At 39.3% G+C, this 14,672-nt stretch overlaps 1 protein-coding gene across 1 annotated transcript in view; it reads left to right on the top strand.

Annotated features, from left to right (window-relative positions):
• ccdc102a (coiled-coil domain containing 102A) overlaps positions 1 to 7,370 on the top strand; it is a 109,442-nt gene extending 102,072 nt beyond the window's left edge. Inside the window, exon 11 of the mRNA XM_046074132.1 lies at positions 7,354 to 7,370. The gene's annotated coding sequence lies outside the window, so the exon portion shown is untranslated. The remainder of the gene's footprint in view (positions 1 to 7,353) is intronic.
• The last annotated feature ends 7,302 nt before the right edge of the window (positions 7,371 to 14,672 follow it).

Here is a 14,672-nt window from a genome sequence, read left to right as displayed (position 1 = left end):
AATTGACTTTAAAATTCTATTGATCACTTTTAAAGCTCTTCATGGCCTCTCGCCTTGTTATATTTCTGAACTTTTAGTCCCATACGCACCAGCACGTACCTTGAGATCCTCGGGCAGAGGTCTGTTGTCTGTTCCAGAGTCTCGACTGAAAGCTAAAGGGGACAGAGCGTTTGCTGTCAGGGCCCCGAGGCTCTGGAACAGCCTGCCCGAGGAAATCAGGTCGGCTGAGTCAGTGAACTCTTTTAAGTCCCTTCTTAAAACATACTTTTATAGGAGAGCTTTTCCCGATCTTATTTGACTTTATTTTATCCCTTTTATTTTATTGTATTTTACTAATTTTATATTAAATTTTCATGCTCTTATCTTTTTTTTGTATTATTCTTTACACTTGTTAAAGCACTTTGTAACTTGTTTTTGAAAAGTGCTCTACAAATAAGGATTATTATTATTATTACTGAGGTTTAAGGGCTCAGTGTTCTATAATTATGGACACAAGAACTAACTTTAAGTGAGGTCAGGTCAGAGTAACACAATAACACAGAGTTCCCCATATTTAGGGAAGCTGCTGGAGCTTTATTGTTTTGTGCTCATTATTTTTTCTTTCTTTTTTCTACCTTGCTAAAGGTGTTTGGGCAGCAAAAACTGCTGGACAAAAACTCACCAAAATTGGCAGGTGGGTTGTAAATTCCACCCACTACTCAGGCAATAAAATGGCAATCACTGACCTCATGGTTGCGCTATAACAATCAACTTTTTTTTCTTTTACAATTATCTCTTAAATAGTTTTGTTTAGAGTCAAACTTCTTTAATCATTTTAATCTCTGGATTCATCTGCTGTTTGCTCCAATGGTCTTCTGCTGTAAAAACGTCAAATTATGTGACTTATCACTTTTCTCAAAAACCTGTTTTTGCGAATTTATCCCACATAGTTTGGGCAATTGACCAGAAACTTTGACAGGATCATCTACAGATGTCAGTGATAAAAAGTAATCGAAAGAATTTTGATTCTTCAGTTTATTTTTCCCCCCATTTTTACTTTTGTGTCTTTACATACAATTTTACATAATTGCTTGTAAATCAAAATTGGCTTAAGCTATTGTAACCAAACTTGGAGCGTCTGTTCAGATGCTCGGTCAGAGCTTTGCTGAGCAGTCCTGGGATATTCCTCCACTAGGGGGCACTACACATGCGAAAAGTTTGTAACTTGTAATTTGCTGCATGGATTCTTACAAAATTGGGTTTGTAATTGGGTCACTACTCAGTTGATGCATAAAATTTGTTAATTGTTATGCTTAAAGTGGGTGTGGCTTATTACAACAAATGTAAATTTCTAGACATTTCTCATTCCAAACTTCAAAAAAAGAAGAAAGAAAATCACCCAACCTATGGTCAATTCTGAAATCATTCACTATATTTTCCAGAATATGCTAGATCAGTTAACATCTATATCTCCACATGTCTGTTCAAACGCTACCAAAAAATAATTTCAAAGGGTTGTTAGATCGGTCATACGGTTAGTCTGCAGTGATATTCACTATCTTGCTTTAACTTGTACAGTATGCACAACATTTTCTTTTCTATCAGTGTTGGATCAAACGCCACCAAAATAACTGACAACACACCCAAAACCAGCAGAATGACATGTGGAAAGAAAAAAATTGGCAGATGGGTTGAAAATTTTACCCACTAGTCAGGTACAGTTGTGTTCAAAATAATAGCAGGGGTGTGTAGACTTTTTCTCTCCACTGTACATGCTGGCTATGGTGCATTTCTCTCTGACAATCGGAGTAAAATGCGTCGTTCCAGACATTGTTCAGAAGAACAGCATACTTTGATTAAAAAGTTGATTAGAGAGGGGAAAACATATAAGTGCATAAAATGATAGGCTGCTCAGCTAAAATGATCTCAAATGCTTCGAAATGGCAACCAAAACCAGAAAGATGTGGAAGAAAATGGAAAACTACCATTCGAATGGATCAAAGAATAGACAAAGCCAATGATCAGCTCCAGGGAGATCAAAGAGGGTCTAAAGTTACCTGTGAGTACTGTAACAATTAGAAGATGCCTATGTGAAGCCAGGCTATTGGCAAGAAGCCCCCGCAAAGTCCCATTGTTGCAAAAACAACATGTGCTGAAGAGGTTATAATTTGCCAAAGAACACACTGACTGGCCTAAAGAGAAATGGTGCAACATTTTGTGGACCGATGAAAGCATCAGTCCACAAAATGATATGGGGATGTTTTTCATACTATGTCGGGTGTCGGGCCTGTTTATCGCGTACCAGTGATCATTGATCAGCTTGAATACATCAAAATACTTGAAGAGGTCATGTTGCCTTATGCTGAAGAGGAAATGCCCTTGAAATGGTTATTTCAACCAGACAACGACCCTAAACACACCAGTAAGCGAGCAGCATCTTGGTTCCAGACCAACAAGATTAACATTATGGAGTGGCCAGCACAATCCCCGGACTTTAATCCAATAGAAAACTTGTGGGGTGACATTAAAAATGATGTTTCTGAGGCAAAACCAAGAAATGCAGAGGAATTGTGAAATGTAGTCCAATCGTCCTGGGCTGGAATACCTGTTCACAGGTGCCAGAATTTGGTCGACTCCATGTGGAAACAGTGGTCATACAACTAAATACTAGTTCAGTGATTCACAGGAAAGCTAAATCTTCATGCATTTTCAGTTTATACAGTAAAAATGCAGTTGAAAGTGCTATTTTTTGACCAGCCAAATATTCCTTTCTTCTCACTTTCTGTGAAGTAGTGACAAATTTGATGATTTTTTTTCTTCATGTTTTGATTTGGAATAGAATGGGCAGTGTTCCCAATGCATTTGCGTGTATAGAAATAAAAGCTATTATTATTATTATTAGAGCTTGGGCCTTTAGTCACTTTTTTCACACACTGCTATGGTTTTGAACACAACTGTACATATACTTACTCTTCCTGACCTCAAGGGGATGCTGTAAAAATCAAGTTTGCGTATATGCAATTATCTTTAAAAAAGCTTGGCTTCAAGTCCAAATTTTTTCATCACTTTAATCTCATAAATCACCTGCATCTGATCTTCTCCTCTGAAAATGTTAAATATTGCATTTTTCTCGACCTGCTTGGATCTCAATCATTGCCACTTGTGGCTATGTTAATTTTTGAAAGTGTATGAAATGTATTAGTATGTGCCTTACCAGCTTCCCTTGCTTAGCCATTATTATAGTCACTGCCATGTAAGAAAGGGCTTTGACCAAAGTATAAGCACACATACCTACGTCACCACCTAAGAAGAGCCATGTAAACAATTTACCATTGCTGCACAATCACATCTGACACTGCAGTGCTCTCGCTGCGACCTCCCTCCTTTAAAGGAGTCTGTCACTGTAATGGAAGCCTGAATGGAAACCTCTTCTAGAAACATCCAGTGCTGGTTTAAATGGACCTCTGAGCACTAACTCAGTCCTCATAAACCTTCACTGAGAGACAGATAATGATTGTCTTGTTTTTAAATCATGTGTGCCTATGAGGAGACTATCACTTCCGTGTTTGGACTGGTCGCATATTGCTGCTGGGATGCGCGAGTTTCATTTTGTGCACGTTCACACTTGACGCAGTTCAGAGCTGCAGTTTATAAACATTGTTGCCTGTCGGAGTTTATCAAACATAATAAATAGTTGTATTTCACTCTAACATTGTTCTAGCACAAAGTCTGACAAGCAACCACAACACAGACTGCCCAGCTGGGTTAGCAGGACAGACAGGAGTAGAGAGATACCCTGCAGCTGCACATTTACATAAATTTATTGTTATTTGCTGCTGACATCAGACTTTGAGAGGAGAGAACACAAGTTTACATAACTGCTGTTACCGAATGTCACTCTCACTCAATTTTTTTCTGTTCTTGTGCATTGTAGGATAGTCCCTCTTTCTCCTCTTATGAATGGTATAAACAGTCGCTTTCAACGTTGACTCGGTTTTTGTGACATTTCATAACATTAACAACATGTCGTTTCACATTAACCAGTTGTTTTATTTTGAAAGTGTAACCGGACGTTGCATATATATTATTGCTAACTTCACCACGGAGCCCTAGATGTCCAAGAACTACGCCAAGGGTTCTTGACCATTTTACTAGGGCACAGCACATGGATATAGGGGCACGTGCCCCAGTAAAAAGGGTCTTGCGACGTCATGACTGATGCTATACAAATAAAGCCTCATCATATTTTGACATTAGAATGCTGTACACCCCTTTTCCTTGTAAACCTTTCTAAAAGAGTAATACGACTATAACTTCTTGAACTACAGTAACCCATGAGCCAAACAACAACAGGAAAGTGCTGACATTCTGTCTCAGGCACCTCACATCTCCTTATGGTCAGATAATCCAGAACAAAGCAGAACCATTTTACATAACATATTGGGAATGAGACAACAAAAAACTTCATGTGATTAAAAATAGAGCTCTAACAGAGGCAAATTAGACAATAAAAACTGAAAACTGTGGAAAACTTTGATTATGTCTAGGCTGGGTAGAAAAATGATGACACGCGCAGGGCCGTCACCTTGGGAGGACATGGCAGTTCTTCCTAAATGCTTATGAAAATACGATTAATTAGCAGCTACTAACTTCAGAAAACAAAAACACTGAAAACTCTTTCTGAAGATCATTATTTTATGCCAACAATTCATTTGTAATTATGTCTTATTCTATTAAATAGCAAAAAAGGACAGTCCAGTAAGAGACCAAGACAATATAAAGCACAAGTGAGCTGAAAAGGAGATGCAAGAGAGCAAACTGACCAAGTTATACTGCTGCACAGCAGCCATAAAAAAAGAGCAGCTGGAGCCTAAAGTAGGTATTTTTTATGGTAATAGTATGGGTGTTGGAGGTGGTGCAGGCAGACCTGAAACTACTGCTCATCTTCATGGAAGGCTAACAGCTGCTGCTTAATGGTGCCAGTCTGGACCCACATCCATAGGCTCCAGCCATGTCATGTCCCCACAGAACAGTAATGGCAAGTTGGCTGACTGGAAGAATATAACCCCCCAAAAAGTGCACACAGGAGCAGCTGGAGCTGCAATCCATGTGACAGCTCCTCTTTGGTACATTATTCATTCAACATTATTGTTAATACATGTTGATGTGAGTTTAAATTTATAATTGTTAAGGTTTTCATGAAATAAAACCCAATTTTTGATACTACAGAATTTTTTCTGCACTGTAGGCGGAGTCTGCCGTTCCCATGTTGCATGCTTATGCCTTAAGTATTTGCAGGAGAGTAATGGAATAACCAAGAATCAGCCACAGTGAGTAGTTAGATGAACGGCTGCAGGCGACAGGCTGCACACTTTCAACTTCTAAGCAAGGTAACAAACTCCTTTTACAGTGTCCTGCTGTTGTGTGAAAAACTACTTAAGTTGTGTGCAGTGTGATATTTAGATTGTGCATTGTAATTATTATTGATTAAACAGTTGGTTGCAATTTGCAGCCTCACTGCTAGATGCACTAAAATTTACACACTAAACCTTTAAGGGTGTAAAAACTTGGATGACCTGCAATTTACTGATATTAAACTTAGACAAAACTCAAGTTATTGTACTTTGCCCCAAACACCTCCAAGACACATTATCTAAAGATATAGTTTCCCTTGATGGCATCGCCCTGGCCTCCAGCACCACTGTGAGGAATCTTGAAGTTTTCTCTGATCAGAAAATGTCCTTTAACTCCCCCATAAAACAAACCTTAAAGAGGTGAGACTATTATACTCATTTTCAGGTTCAAAATCCTATTTAGGGGTTGTACCAGAACAGGTTTACATAGTTTAATTTTCAAAAAACACCATATTTTTTGTCATTCTGCACATTGCTACAGCTCCTCTTTTCACCCTGTGTTGAAGGCTTCGTTTTAGCTATGGAGTGATACATCTTGTCTCTAAATGATCTTTGTTGGGAGTTGCACATGCACAGTTCCTAGTTAAGGACTACTAGCCGTTATATGAGGCGCATTTAGCTTTCATCCCTGTGACGTTACAGGGATGAAAGGGAAGCGGCTGGACTACAAACGAGCTGTTTTCAAGCAGTTCAGAGCAGAGCTTTCTGTGGGAGATGGGAACTCCCTTTGGGCTGGACTTATTACCTATTACATTCACAAAAAAGATATATAACTCAATAAAGGAGAGGGAAAAAGCCAAAAAGCAGAATACCACCTCTTTATGGACCGCCTTTTTTTACCTACGAAATATTGCAAAAATCAGGAACATCCTGTCTCAGAATTATGCGGGAAAAACTAGTCCATGCATTTGTTACTTCTAGGCTGCATTAATGAAATTCCTTATTATCAGGCTGCCCGAATAGGTTAATTAAGACTCTCCAGCTGATCCAGAATGCTGCAGCATGTGTACTGACAAAAATCAGGAAAAGAGATCATATTTCTCCTGTTTTAGCTTCTCTGCATTGGCTTCCAGTAAAATCCAGAATATATTTTAAAATCATTCTTCTTACCTACAAAGCTCTTAATGGTCAGGCACCATCTTATCTTAAAGAGCTCATAGTACCTTACTACCCCACCAGAGCACTGCGCTCCCAGAATGCAGGGTTACTTGTGGTTCCTAGAGTCTCCAAAAGTAGACTAGGAGCCAGAGCGTTCAGCTATCAAGCTCCTCTCCTGTGGAACCAGGTTCCAGTTTGGGTTCAGGAGGCAGACACCATCTCCACATTTAAGAGTAGGCTTAAGACTTTCCTCTTTGATAAAGCTTCATCATCATGAATCCCTGGAAGGAGGGCATGGCATGGCAAAAAATATTACATTCTATATGCACATGTGATGTCAGTCCACTAACCTGAATCTGAGTAAGACAACAAGTGTAGGAATTTGAAGACATCAGAATGCCACAGGCATTTAATTGGTAGATGAACCATTGTTTCATCTAAAAAAAAAAATCTCAAACCTTCGCAATTTGCAGTCAAACATCTACACAAAGTGAGCTGGAGGGTTACTAGATAAACTGACTCTGAAAATATTACCATGGCACCATATTAAATTTTCAGAGTTTCTCTGAATAAATCAGTGGGTTTTCATGTAGCTTCAGAAGAATATGATAATGACCCATTTGCCAGTATCAGCAGCTTTCATCTCTGTGGCCTGGTGACTACAATTTTATATCAGTAAGGTAGTAAGGTGTATGAGGCTGTGGCTGTGCATGAAGTATGAAGAGATTTACCTGGATGTCCAGTGGACTGGTACACAGTCGGTCTGGATAGGCCTCATGCAGGTCTGACAGTTTCTCCCAGTCTCCAGATCCCCTCTCATCATCCCTGTCAAACCATTCTGTCCACTCTGCCTCTGTGGGACACACACACACACACACACACACACACACACATAAACCAGTAGCTCCCAGTTTAGTGGTCAGACAGCCAAGGGGTGGATATTAGGCTAGTCTACGTCAAGGCTTTGACTTGTAGTCCATTAAGGTTGTCAGAGAGCATTTGTAGCAGAGTAATTGAAGGGCTCTCCTCTCCCATTATGTTCTCTGTCTGGTTGTCACAGCAGAGGATGTGCATTTGACTGTGGGCCTGAATTTCAATCTGGAGCTCAACACACAAAGGTTGTGTGCCCTGCACTCAAACATTCTCAGGCTGCCGTAGAATGTTTGAGCACAGGTCTCAAAGCCTCTTCCACTGTGTGTATATCTGCATGCTGGAGTGTGGCAGTTTCGACAAAAGGGCTGCTATCTCATAGGAGATGATGCTTTTAACTAAAAAGGAGGGGTCATTAACAGCAGCACACCAGACGGCTTGTTATGAGGCAGACATGTTGATGAGAAGATGTGTGATGATGATATCACCAAGTCTGATCAATTACTGTTCAGGAAGAATTTAAAAAAACTCCAGTGGGATGATGGAACAAGTGTAAGAGTTTTGTTTGTCTGTGTCTGCATGTAGGTACTGTTAGAGTTAAATTTCATCATATTCCTTTTAATAATCATCACAGAGATGTATAGAAAATAGCAATAAGCAGCAGTTGTTGGTGGAGAAAAAAACAAAATGTTGATAAATCGTGGAGCCCACAAGGCTTTACAATGATCATTTGAAAATGATGACTTAGGGTTAGTTACATACTTCAAAAGTTAACCACAGATATTCATTGAGTCATGGTCATAGATGTAAATAGTTTAATAGTTAATAGAGTGTAGTACAATGAGTTAGGAACTGTAGGAAACACATCAAGTTTATTTTTGGACTAAATATCGTATAGGAGGACTGTTCACCATTTCGCTTGATCCAGATTTTGCCAGTTGAGTTGGCTGTTTTGTTTCAAGGTATGCTTCTGTTTTTAGGCATGCAAACAACTGAGGAGGGATAGTATATGCTTAGAGTGCAGAAGGTCGAGGTATTCATTTACAGTAGAGATACAAGATATTGTGCTCATTAATAAACGGTTTTAGCTATTTAATGCTATTTAATGCCAGTACAATCTTACTTGTTGCTCTTGTAAAATCCCATATGCACTTTGTTCATGCCTGGTCCTCAGAGGCCGAGAATGTTACCCGAAAAATGACAAATTCAGTGATCTTAGTACAGCAGAAAACATGATCACCCTCTGTTAACATGTTATTTGCACATTCCTCTATTACATGCATATGTGAGAGACACACTTTGCAAACTGTGACTCCAGCCTGGCATGTCTGTTTGATAAACTCAGCACGTGCTTGGAACAGAATGTTCACATCTGTGCCTCCCAAATTTCCCTGAATGGAGGACACATGTCATACAACAAACCTCTGACATGTGTGTGTATGTGCACATGTTTGCGCATGCGAGAGAGAGAGAGAGAGAGAGAGAGAGAGAGAGAGAGAGAGAGAGAGAGAGAGAGAGAGAGAGAGAGAGTTATTCTGGTGTAAATTCTGCTGTGGACAAAATCAATTCAATATTTCATCATTTGGCTTCATTGTCTAATTTGAAAGCCTCCAAACCAAAACCTCAACAAATGAACAATAACAAATGGTTTGACACTGAATGCAAAAACCTAAAGAAAACTTTAAGGAAATTATCAAATGAAAAGCATAGGGACCCAGACAACCACAACATATAGTGTCAATATGAGGCCACTCTGGAACAATACAAGTACATCCTAAAAACTAAGAAAGAACAACACAGCAAGAACCAGCTCTGTGAAACTGAGAGAGTCCAACCAGTTCTGGGAGAAATGGAACAACCTAAACAAAACCCAGCAGGATGAATTGGCGATCCAAGATGGAAATACTTGGATTAATCACTTTACTGAATTATACAGTAATATTACAAAAAATGATGATCAGTACAAGATATTCACAAAATGGAAAACTCTGGAGGCGGTGATAAAAAACAACCAAAACCCTCTAGATTACCCTGTAACAGAACAAGAATTAACAGAAGTCCTCCAGTCCCTGAAAGGAAAAAAAGGCTTGTGGTATTGATGGAATCCTCAACGAAATGATCAAATACTCTATTGGCTATATTAAAACTATTCAATACTATTCTAACAACTGGAACTTTTCCAGACATCTGGAACAAAGGTTTAATAACCCCAATTCATAAATCCGGAGATAAATATGACCCAAATAACTACAGAGGAATATGTGTATCCAGTAACCTGGGAAAAATATTCTGCAACATCATTAATAAACGACTTGTCAATTTTGTTGATAACCACAATATTCTGCATAAAAGCCAAATTGTTTTTTTTGACAAATTGCCGCACAACAGACCATATATTTACCCTCCAGACTCTAATTGATCAAGAATTAAACATTAAGAAAAGAAAGGTATATGCCTGTTTTGTTGACTTCCGAAAAGCCTTTGATTCCATCTGGCACTAGGGCCTTTTCTATAGGCTACTTGAAAGTGGCATTAGAGGGAAAAAAATGTGATTTGATTAAGAACATGTATACATAAAGTGAATGTGCGATAAAGATTGGAAATAAACAAACACCGTTCTTCTCCCAGGGCCGGGGAGTGAGGCAGGGATGCCATCTCAGTCCAATTCTCTTCAATCTATATATAAATGAATTAGCAAACCAATTAGAGAGTTCCACGGCACCTGGCCTCACCCTGAACGATACAGAGATCAGAGGTCTGCTGTATGCAGATGACTTAGTGTTGCTTTCACCTACTAAAGAAGGTTTGCAACAGCACCTTAATCTCCTGCAGAGATTCTGTCAGACCTGGGCCCTGACAGTAAACACAGCAAAGACTAAGATAATGATCTTTCAGAAACAATACAGAAATCAGGTTACCCACAATTTCTATTTAGACACCACTAAATTACAACATACAAAAAACTACACTTACCTTGGCCTCAACATTACATACACAGGGAACTTCAACATGGCCGTGAAAGATCTGAGGGACAAAGAAAGGAGAGCTTTCTATGCAATAAAAAGAAACATTAAAATATGTATTCCAATTGAAATCTGGATTAAAATATTCCAATTTGTACTAGAACCAATAATTCTATATGGTAGCGAAATCTGGGGGCCAAAACTTAATAATGAATTTGACAAAACAATCATAGAATCTTTCCATACTGAGTTCTGTAAGAGCATCCTGCTGGTGCAGAGAAAAACACCAAATAACCTGTGCAGAGCAGAGCTCAGCCAATACCCCCTTACTAAAAATACAGAAAAGATCACTTAAATTTTACAATCACTTAAAATCAGTTAACCCCCAGACATATCATCACAAAGCCCTAACATACCAGGAGCTGGAACCAGAGAAGAGTCCCCTCAGTCAGCTGGTCCTGAGGCTCTCTGCAATAACAAGTCCCCAACAGCCTCACGACAGCAATACCAACTCAAGCAGACCAAACCAAATTATCAGCAAGCAGAAAGAAAAATATATTGAATACTGGAAAGAAACGACCAAAACACAAAGTAAATTACAATGTTATCTGGCCCTAAAAAGAGAATTCACACTGGCAAATTACCTGAGTACAATAAAATGTCCCAAACTAAAAAAAATGTTGACAACATACAGACTGAGTGAACACAGCCTGGCCATAGAAAAGGGTCGCCACAGACAGAGCTGGCTACCACAAGAGGAGAGACTCTGCTCCCAGTGTGACAGGGGACAGGTAGAGACAGAGCTGCACTTTCTAACCTCATGCCCCAAATATAAAACACTAAGAATAAAACACTTTGCAAACATTTCCCAAATATACCCCGAATTCGAATTCATATCAGACAAACAGAAACTCCCCTATTTACTGGGAGAAATGCCCAAATGTGAAATAATTGCTGCAAAATATGTCTCCTCATGCCATGAAGTGAGGACAACCAGTGGAACCTCAATTATTATTATTGTGATTGTTTGATATTTTAGTAATTGTTTTGTTTTTACATTTGATACTGATTTCTTTTTTTAATGTATTATTATTTTTTAATCAATTAATTATTTTAAAAATTTTATCTCTTCATTTATTTATTTTATTTTAATTATTTTATATATTTTTATTTTTTAACACACACACACACACACACGCTTACTGTTTTATTTATTTATCTTATTTTTAATATATTTTTAGCATTTAACACACACACACACACACACGCTTACTGTTTTATTTATTTATTTTATTTTTAATATATTTTTATTTTTTTAACACAAACACACATACGCTTTGATTACTTTACGATTTAATTACTTGTTTAATGAAATGTATGGGGTTGATTGTTCTTATGTAGTATGTATGATGCTTTGGCAATATTGTTGTTACACATTCATGCCAATAAAGCTAATTTGAATTGAAATGAATTGAATTGAGAGAGTGAGAGAGGAGTGCATTGACACAAGTACCACTGTCACAAACTTAAATTAAGAATGCATCAGAACAAATGAGCCTACAGGGCCATAAGCAAACAGCAGTGAGCTCAACACCACTGAAGTCAACAACAATGTGCACAAACAACGTTTTAGAGATCCAGACCCTTTCTATAGCCGCTTTCCACAGAGATCCTGCGATCAAAACACAAAGAATGTCCGCCAATATATATCCCATTCCCAGTTCCGTACCTTACAGGGCAGAATAACAATAATATACAACAACTACATGTTTTTTCAATCAGGGCAGTAAAAGTTTAGCTGGCTGATGCTTCCGTGCTGTAAGCTAGCGTTACCGTTTTATTGCCAATTAGTGATCAGCTGATTGTCTCACTAACTTAACTGCAAAAGCCAAACCACAGGCTGGAGAACAACAAGGCTACGTGAAATTAATCCAACTATATATTTAACAACATTGACTGAAGAAACATGCCACTTGGTAATTATGGACAGCTTCTAGCTAAAGCTATCAAACAGTTTTCATTTGCATCACTTAAGTCCAACTAACTTAATTACCCGTCCAGCAGAAAACAGACAACTTCAGCACCACTTTGAAAACATTTGTCCCAAATCAGAGCCTTCCATTTGGGAAAGTCCACACCGATTATATCCGTGAATTCTGCCGTCATCTGTCTGAATCTGTCCCGACTCAGTTTGGCTTGATCATATGAAGATCCAGAGGCTGTCAGCTTATGCTAAATGTAGCAAACCTACTTACTGGTAATGAAATTATGCATATTAATATTCTGAAATATTATGTCATAAAAACTCATTGGGGCACCACCTGATTTCCGGGTCTCAACGCATTGGGTATTATTTTAATATTTACACAATTATTTACTGTATTTGTATAGCGCTAGTCTTTTCGACCACTCAAAGCGCTTTTACACTACATCTGCATTCACCATTCACACACTGAGCCTAAGTGCTCAAACAGAAACTAACATTCACACACATCCATACACTGGTGAAACAGTCACCAGTTCAGTATCTTGCCCAAGAACACTTCGACACGCAACCTGGAGGAGCCGGCTGACCTTCCGTTTAACGGGCAACCCGCTCTACCTCCTGAGCCACAGTCGCCCTAGTGATCAGTTAGTTAATAATTGCTAATCATTTTGAATCAGTCAGTCAGTCTCATATCAAAGTTGTGAATCCTCCGTCCAGTGACCTGGATTTAAACAGTACACACACACAGTTCCTGTGATTAAGGTGAAATTTATATACTAACTAAAGTGAATACACAGTGAGGTTAAATATATCAAAAACATAAAAACAATAATGACTAAACAACCATGATGCAATCAATTAGAATAATGGAGTTCAATGTGAATTTAGTTGGTCTATTGTGGGAAAGAATCAAATTCTAAGGGAATAACAGACGAATGGACGCAAGTTATATGATCATAACAAAGTTCAATTTGGCTAGGAGTTTATGCTAAAATGACTAAGGATTAAAGGCTAAAGGATTAAAGATAAAGGACATCACCTCGACCACAGAATGTAGTTTGTTTGTCTTACTGCTTGTTGGTTTCTCCGCCGGTGGGTGTTCGGACGGCCCCATGACTAGTTAGCACTTAGGTCCTTGGTGTCCACAGTTTCAGCAGCTTGGCACACCAGCACCGGCTTTTTACTAGCAGGTTTGTCCTGAAGGTCCGTCCTAGTTGGCTTGTGGTTGAAGAAAACTTGCAGTGATAGGCCGTTAGCCTGGCTTGGTTCATCGGTTGATGTCCTCGGTGTTACAGCTAGTGTAACTAACCCACGTGGCTGGGTCCGAACTTTGGTGGGAGCGGCGGAAGTTAATTCGACTGAAATAAAGTTTAAAGGGAACTTGGTTGTTCCAGAATTTGCGTGGCTTAAATGGTATGATAACCTTTAACAAACAAAAAAAATGAAAGTAAATTCAAAGGCCAAGATAATTTCACGGACAATGCCGGGGTCGAAATCTTGGGCGTTGCCGTTGCGTGATCCCTGCTTGTTCCCAGGGAGAGGGCTTTATTTCCCCCGAAATGTGTGTGTCTTAACTTTAATAAGTTCTTAAAGTCTATTTATGTGTTGTAATCAAATACCTTTCCTCAATCAACTCTACTAACTAAACTTCCAGGAGAATACTGATTGTTAAACATTCTTAGATCAGATTACAAACAATAAAACACATCCATCCATCCATCATCAACCGCTTATCCTGCGTACAGGGTTGCGGGGGGGGGGGGGGGGGGGGGGGGGGGGGGGGGGGGGGGCAATCCCAGCTGACATTGGGCGCAAGGCGAGGTACACCCTGGACAGGTCGCCAGTCCATCGCAGGGCCACACGTAGGCGAACAACCACTCATGCGCACACCTAAGGACATTTTGGAGACACCAATTAACCTAGCCTGCATGTCTTTGGATGGTGGGAGGAAGCCGAAGCACCCTGAGAGAACCCACGCAGACACAGGGAGAACATGCAAACTCCACACAGAAAGGCTGGGGCAACCGGGATTTGAAACCACAAGAGAGTCAGTTAACAATGGCATGCAATAATTCTTTTGTCCTCTGGGGGGGACACTGGTTTTCTGAGAGGTCCTGGGAATCCTCTGACTATCTACTTATAGTTAACTCAATTCTTGAGTCAGGAACGAAAGTTGGTTATTTAACACATGACAATATTTCTGGGCAGCCTTTGTGTGTGTGTGTGGGATGCTGTCAGAGTTTGTTTAGTTTATGGCCGCTGAGGTCCTCACAGCCTGGTTCAGGTTGAGGTTAGTCTCTGGACAAGGTTAATATTGTCATTTTAACAGTCATGCATAGAGTCTGTTATCTCAACTTCACA

The sequence above is a fragment of the Micropterus dolomieu genome, linkage group LG17, assembly GCF_021292245.1.
Source record: "Micropterus dolomieu isolate WLL.071019.BEF.003 ecotype Adirondacks linkage group LG17, ASM2129224v1, whole genome shotgun sequence".
NCBI classification, from domain to species: Eukaryota; Metazoa; Chordata; class Actinopteri; order Centrarchiformes; family Centrarchidae; genus Micropterus; species Micropterus dolomieu.
This window is presented reverse-complemented; position numbering and strand designations above follow the sequence as displayed.